General features: G+C 35.4%; 1 long non-coding RNA gene across 1 annotated transcript in view; it reads left to right on the top strand.

Moving 5' to 3' along the window:
• The window catches only part of LOC139762568 (uncharacterized), a 5,547-nt gene extending 416 nt beyond the window's left edge, over window positions 1–5,131 (top strand). Inside the window, exon 2 of the long non-coding RNA XR_011715746.1 lies at window positions 3,146–5,131. This is a non-coding gene — a long non-coding RNA (uncharacterized lncRNA). The remainder of the gene's footprint in view (window positions 1–3,145) is intronic.
• The last annotated feature ends 2,369 nt before the right edge of the window (window positions 5,132–7,500 follow it).

The following is a 7,500-nucleotide window of genomic DNA, read 5'->3' on the forward strand; positions in this document are numbered from 1 at the left end:
GTTTCATCTCTGGTATTATGCTAGGATTTCTGTAAAATAATATTACTATATATATATATATATATATATATATATATATATATATATATATATATATATATATATATATATATATATATATATATAGCGAGGTAGCCGCAAGGAAACAGACGAAAGAATGGCCCAACCCGCCCTCATACACATGTTTATGCATATACGTCCACACACGCAAATATACATACCTATACATACCTATACCTATCTGGGGATAGGGGAGAAAGAATACTTCCCATATATATATATATATATATATATATATATATATATATATATATATATATATATATATATATATATATATATATATATATATATATATATATATATATATATATATATATATATATATATATATATATATATATATATATATATATATATATATATATATATATATATATATATATATATATATATATATATATATATATATTTAATTTTCTAAAAGAAGGAACAGAGAAGGGGGCCAGGTGAGGATATTCCTTCAAAGGCCTAGTCCTCAGTTCTTAACGGTATATCGCTATCGCGGGAAATGGCGAATAGTATGAATGAAAGAAAAATATATATATATATATATATATATATATATATATATATATATATATATATATATATATATATATATATATATATATATATATATATATATATGTATATATATATATATATATATATATATATATATATATATATATATATATATATATATATATATATATATATATATATATATATATATATATATATATATATATGTGGCGATGGGAACAAATAAAGACAGACAGTATGAATTATGTACATGTGTATATATGTATATGTCTGTGTGTGTATATATATGTGTACATTAAGATGTATAGGTATGTATATTGCGTGTGTGGACGTGTATGCATGTACATGTGTATGTGGGCGGGTTGGGCCATTCTTTCGTCTGTTTCCTTGCGCTACCTCGCAATAAATAAAAATAAAAATAGATAAATGAAAAAAAAAGAATATATATATATATATATATATATATATATATATATATATATATATATATATATATATATATATATATATATATTTTCCAAAAGAAGGAACAGAGGGGGCCAGGTGAGGATATTCCAAAAAAGGCCCAGTCCTCTGTTCTTAACGCTACCTCGCTAACGCGGGAAATGGCGAATAGTTTAAAAGAAGAAAGAAAAATATATATATATATATATATATATATATATATATATATATATATATATATATATATATATATATATATATATATATATATATATATATATATATATATATTAAAAAATTTGGATGAAAAAATCATGTGTTAATGTTTGCACTGGTTTATAAGTATGTTTGCTCTATCTCTGGGATTGATTTTTAATATTAATGCCTATACATATTCCAATTTTACTATTGAGTATATTACAAAACTACATACCATAAGAACATGAGAAGTAAGGACACTGCAAGAGGCGTATTGGCCCGAGCTAGGCAGGTCCTGAGTCTGTCCACAAACCAACTGCCTGTACACATAAACACATCCAACCTTCGTTTAAAGCTAACTAAAGAACTAACTTCAACTACTGGACTTGACAGCTTGTTCCATAAATCTACTACCCTATTCCCGAACCAATATCTGCCCACATCCGACCTGAATCTATCTACTTCCATTATTTTTGGTCCTATCCAGTGGCGTCGTTCTAAGAACTTTATCCATGTTAGCTCTATGTATGGTCTTCACCTATTCAATAACTTCATTCACATCCCCTCTAAATGACTGCAAATTCAGCCTTTTTTACCTTTCTTCATAAGTGAGGTTTCTAATTCCTGGAATCATTTATGTTATTCGCATTTGTGCTCTCTCTCTCTCTCTCTCTCTCTCTCTCTCTCTCTCTCTCTCTCTCTCTCTCTCTCTCTCTCTCTCTCTCTCTCTCTCTCTCTCTCTCTCTCTCTCTCTCTCTCTAATAATCATTATTAACTGCATAGTATGGAGCCCAAAACTAAACCACATGATTCAAATGTGAGTCTCACCAATTCAAGATAATGTTGTAATAATACTCTAGGAGTTTCATTGCTAACAGTCCCATTAATGAACCCAAACATACTATTAGCCTTATTACACACTTTAATACATTGTTGCCGCGGCTTAAGATCCTCGCTCACTCCACCTGAAATACGAGGAATTGTTGATCGGAGGAACATGTAATGGCAGATCTGGAAATACACACACACACACACACACACACACACACACACACACACACACACACACACACACACACACACACACGTACAAATTCTCTCTGCCTCTCTCTTTTCATTTCTCTTATCTTTTATCTTTTTGCATTATACACAATAACTACTCCTATATTTGTTCTCTTTACTCGTATATTTCAATAAGGTAAATTAAAGCTTAAGTCCATGTAATTTGTTTAGTAAATCGTAATGAGATCTTTTTCTCCTCTGTGTCTGTTGGACCCGAGGAAAGTAAAACCATTCCTCATTATTGACAACAGTGTTTTAGAGTTAAGTAAGCAATGGTTTCATCAATATAGACTTTGGTAAAGAGAAATTGATATTAAATCTAAGAAGTTCATGATCAGGCAAATAAATGATCCTAGCCTCTTAGCAAAATCTAATCTATTATTTACATTATATGGCGAGATTCTTTTTCCTTTAACGTAGCTGAGATGCCCCTACCCTCAAAAACTTTCATTGACTTAATAAAACTTTGTTGACTATAACGATTTCCAAGTTGCTGAAGGTGATTCTTATCAAAATAAAATTCGGTTTAGCCATGATAAATTCCCTCACTCCCATTCTCAGTAACTTATTCATGGAATACTATGAGACTGAGATCCAAACTTCCGTTAGTAACAGTCCAAAAATATGGTTAAAATACGTTGACGATGTGTGGTCCTTATGGCCATCTTACCAAGATCATGATGTTTTCTTTAATGAATTACGATTCATCCCACCATCAAGTTTAAGACTAAATGGAAACACAAAGGCAAATCACCCTTCCTTAATGTGGTGATAATTAGGTATTTTGATTAGTTATCCTTTAAGATCTACAGGAAGCCTACCAGTGCTGAGAGTTATATTCATTATTTTTCAGGATGTGGGAAAACAGGATCCCAGCTCCAGGTGTGGTGTGCAGGAACAGTTCCCCAGTGCTACGTCTGGTGTGTGAGGGACACAATACCTATGTGTGAGATGTGATGTGTAAAGGAACGCCATGCCCAAGTAGAGATACGTAACTATTATCACAGTATCCTCATCCCGGTACAAGCTTGCGGTGTGTGGGACATAGTACTACCTGCCAGGTCTGGTATGTGAGGAACAGAGTACCTCAGTGCCAGTGCAATACTGGTGAGTGTGAGATAAAATGTCTTAGTGTCAGATGTGGTGTGTGGTGAGACAGCGCCCCAGTGTCTGTGTAGGTGTGGTGTAACACCGTCCTAGTGCTATGTGGGTATCTGGTGACAGTACCCCAGTGTCAGTGTTGATATGGTGGTAAAGTACCTTAGTGCTAATGCAGTGACTGTTGACACCGTACCCCAGTATCAGTGAAGGTGTAGTTGTACAGTGACCTAGTGCCAGGTACAGTGCTGGTGACATATTACCCCAGTGTCTGTGTAAGTGTGGTGTTACACCGTCCTAGTGCCTTGTGAGTGTCTGGTAACACAGTACCCCAGTGTCGGTGTAGGTGTGGTGGTACAGCGCTCAAGTGCCAACACTACCTTCCTTCACCACCTACGTACACTACTCACCCTTATTGCCGACCTACAAGACCTTCCTTCACTACGGTGAGGTGTCTGGTGACATCAGTACCCCAGTGTTAGTGTAGGTGTGGTATGGTGGTACAGGACCCTCGTGACAGGTGTGGTGTGTGGTGAGACACTACCACAGATTTAGTGTATGTGTGGTGCCACAGGATCCTTGTGCCAGGTGCAGTGTCTAGTGACACAGTACCACAGTGCTAAGCCTGTTGTGTAGTGACACAATAGCCAAGCTCCTCTGCAGGTCTGGTTTACAGAGACACGTTGCCAGTCTTGATGTTTGAGGACATTATGCTTGGCTTATGGGAAATTCATTATCTTGTACCATCCATGATGAGTGTAGAATACAGCAGCCCAGTGCCTGGTCTAGTGTGTGGGAGGCACACTGCCTCACTCCCAGGTCTGGTTTATAGTAACACAGGTGTCACCCTCTTGCTCACATATGATCATCTCTGGTGGGTGTCTGCGACTTATGTAACTTTATGTCCACAACCTTTTGATCATATTTAAACATTATGGCCTCAGTAAACCGTGCAAGAGATTACTTGATTTGTAAAAATTCCCACTATAGAAATATCAATAATTTTTAAAAGAAATTGTTGATTTACCGTGATTATTGTATTAGTGATATGTTGTCGAAGAAAATAATTACCTTTTAATCAATCTTTTCTCTTTTTTTTACTTGCCTGCTAAGTATGTCATTTCACTTGCATCTCCATATGAAAGCAACAGCAGGACACATGTTATTTTCATTGAAAATTAACTATACATGGTGGTAAGTACAGACGTACAGTACAGTACATGTAGAGCCTCAACATTAAGCCAGGATAGCTCAGGTTACTGGCTGCAAGCAAATGTGACGAAACTCCTGAAGGAAAGTGACTTTTCCCTAAAATAAGCTCACTGTAGGTAAGTTGTCTGTTTATTGCCATTAGACTGTGTAGAAAACCTTAATATTTATGTGTGGTGGTAACGAGTGGCAACAGTTTGCAGTGTTACACTTGTCGCTGCACCTAATACTAATATTGAACTGTGCATTGTTTTACTGTCATTGGTTCATGACATAAAGTATTTTAGATATTGTTAATGTTTGGAGGATACGTAACTAAATGTCAGAGTCTGAGAAAGTATCTGTAGAAGATATTATGTGATTGTTATTTCTGCATCTTGGTTTGATATAAAATAGATAGACTTCTTTGCCTGATACGCAATTTCAAGGTATAATTTTTAATAAAAACATGGTAAATAATGTAGGCGGTAATGTTTGGCCTTTGTTAAAGATCATCTTAATCTTGTGATGAATAAAATGTACCCAATGGGAATGTCGATTTCATTTTACATAGATTAAAGATGAGCTTCGTAAGAAAATAACAGTAGGACAAACACCAGAGAAAGGCGACAGATTTTATGATCAGTTTGCAGAAATTTGTGATGAACAAGATTCTGTCGTGAAAGACTTAAGTGCAAGGTTGGGGCGAATGTCTCTTTCCACCAGCTTCGGGTGCGGATCCACGTAGATTTGCTTGATATTTCCATAATCCAATTAGTTGAGAAACCTGCTCGTGACGTTGATAATGTTGAAGATTTAGGTAAGTTTGTTACAATTCAATAAATGTTATTTCTTTTATGAAAAGAAAGATTATTGTCTGGATATCAATAGAAAAAGCATCTCAGTGATTGTATGGGTGAAGTGTACATACATATCTAGGTGTAGGTGGAGGCCAGTATAGAGCGCACAGTGGGTAAAATACATCAACATAGGAGAGTGACGGGGGAAGGCGAGCGGGCTCAGGCACCCCAAGGGTACACTCCCTTCAGAGGTGGGTCTAGGATACATTAATTACCGTATACTAAGCGATACTGAGAGTAACATAGATAACAACGTTTGTGTAACACAAAGCAGGTATAACACGACATACAGTATACTGATAGTAACATAGGTAACATCGTTTGTGTAACACAAAACAGGCATAACATAAATCATAGATGATACTGATAATAACATAGGTAACAACGTTTGTGTAATACAAAGCAGGTATAATTAAGTCATACAGAATATCATCTTAACATTGATACGTATACATGGGTAAGTGATGAAACATTTTAGACTTACATTATATACATAAGTATACATCTATACAGCTATACAGAGAATAAGTGTGTATTTGTAATAGGGCACAATATGGTGTACAGTCGTTAGTAATGATAGCAATATAAAAGGTCAAAGGTCATACACTTCGACATACACATACCGAGTATGTATATGTCAACTTAGCTGGTAATGCTGTAAAGGGGGAGGAGCAAGGGGACATGGAACACAGTAGAGTGACGTGAGCTATTAAGTGTTGCAGGTGCAAATGGTTAGTGCAAGTATTATAAGGGAAAGCAACAATGATTTTTATTATCTGATCAGAGGTAATCACAGACGTGTAAAGGCAGCGATATCACTGGCCAGAGAAGGTTGGGTGAAAACATGGTTGGGGACGTTAGGGAGACTGGGAGGTGTAGCAGAGGGAGAGGATGAGTGTCTAGAGGTCACGAGACATTACTATTTTCCAATGAATGTTGCTTGTTCATGTTTGACACAGTTGCTGTGTTTATATCTAATATATGGTACACAGAACCTTTCATGGACTTCCACAATGGACACTAGCTAATAAAGTGTCCTGTAACTTAATCATTACGTGATGAATGACAGCTGCTGAACGACTTTAACAATTGGGCTTACCAATACGACCAAATATTACGTTACTTAACATTCGTTATCACTTATACAAAACATACTACTGGACCAATCTGCATGCAAAATTTGACTGTACTATAAGTGGCCATCTTTTTAACAGTTCGCATCACTCTCCTATGTTCCTCATATCCTTACTTCTCCCCATTATAGTGCTTTTCAGCTAAGATGACATATTCGTACTAGGTAAGTGGTCTTGAATTTATGTGGTCGAGGAAATTGTATTTGGGACATGCAATCATAAAATGTACTGGCACTGGTCATGTTAACAGTGACGATAATAAAAGGGTAGTTAAGGTACAGTATACATGGGTCATTCAGTAAGAGAATGTACTTTTACTGGGAATGGTTACATCACTTTCGAAATATTGATCACCGTGAAATTACGTTTGAGGTCACTTTCAACACTGCATGGAATGCTAGTCAACATGAGTCGTAAAAAATATACCAGATTTTAGACTTTCAGATCTTAGTGATTTCCGCATTGCCTTTGTCAAATCCTAATTGATATGGTTGCTTAAAATGACATGAATGTAGCTAGGAAATGTTTCAATAAAACTTTCAAAGTAATAGAGGGTACAAATGTGCCAGTGCGTGTACCTTGTTTTGCAAAACGAAACTAATGTGGTGAAAGGATGAAACGAAGAGATGACTTTTGTCGAAGAAAGTAGCACATAAAAAATGAGACCTACAAAACATGATAGACTATACTGTATAAATTTGCGTAGATCAAGATAGTTATACGACAGACTATACATCAATATGAAGGTAATATTGCCGAAAATGCAAATTGATTAATGCTTTTCATAGTTATGTTAGAATCACTGCTTAATAATTTGGTTCATTCATTACGGAAAACGGTGACTTAATTCCAGAGAACGAAGCTATGGCAAGAAACATGTTTATTTCCTCACTGCAATTGTATTTACAATCAAAGACACAGCTTATGTC

Source organism: Panulirus ornatus, chromosome 43 (genome assembly GCF_036320965.1).
Source record: "Panulirus ornatus isolate Po-2019 chromosome 43, ASM3632096v1, whole genome shotgun sequence".
NCBI classification, from domain to species: Eukaryota; Metazoa; Arthropoda; class Malacostraca; order Decapoda; family Palinuridae; genus Panulirus; species Panulirus ornatus.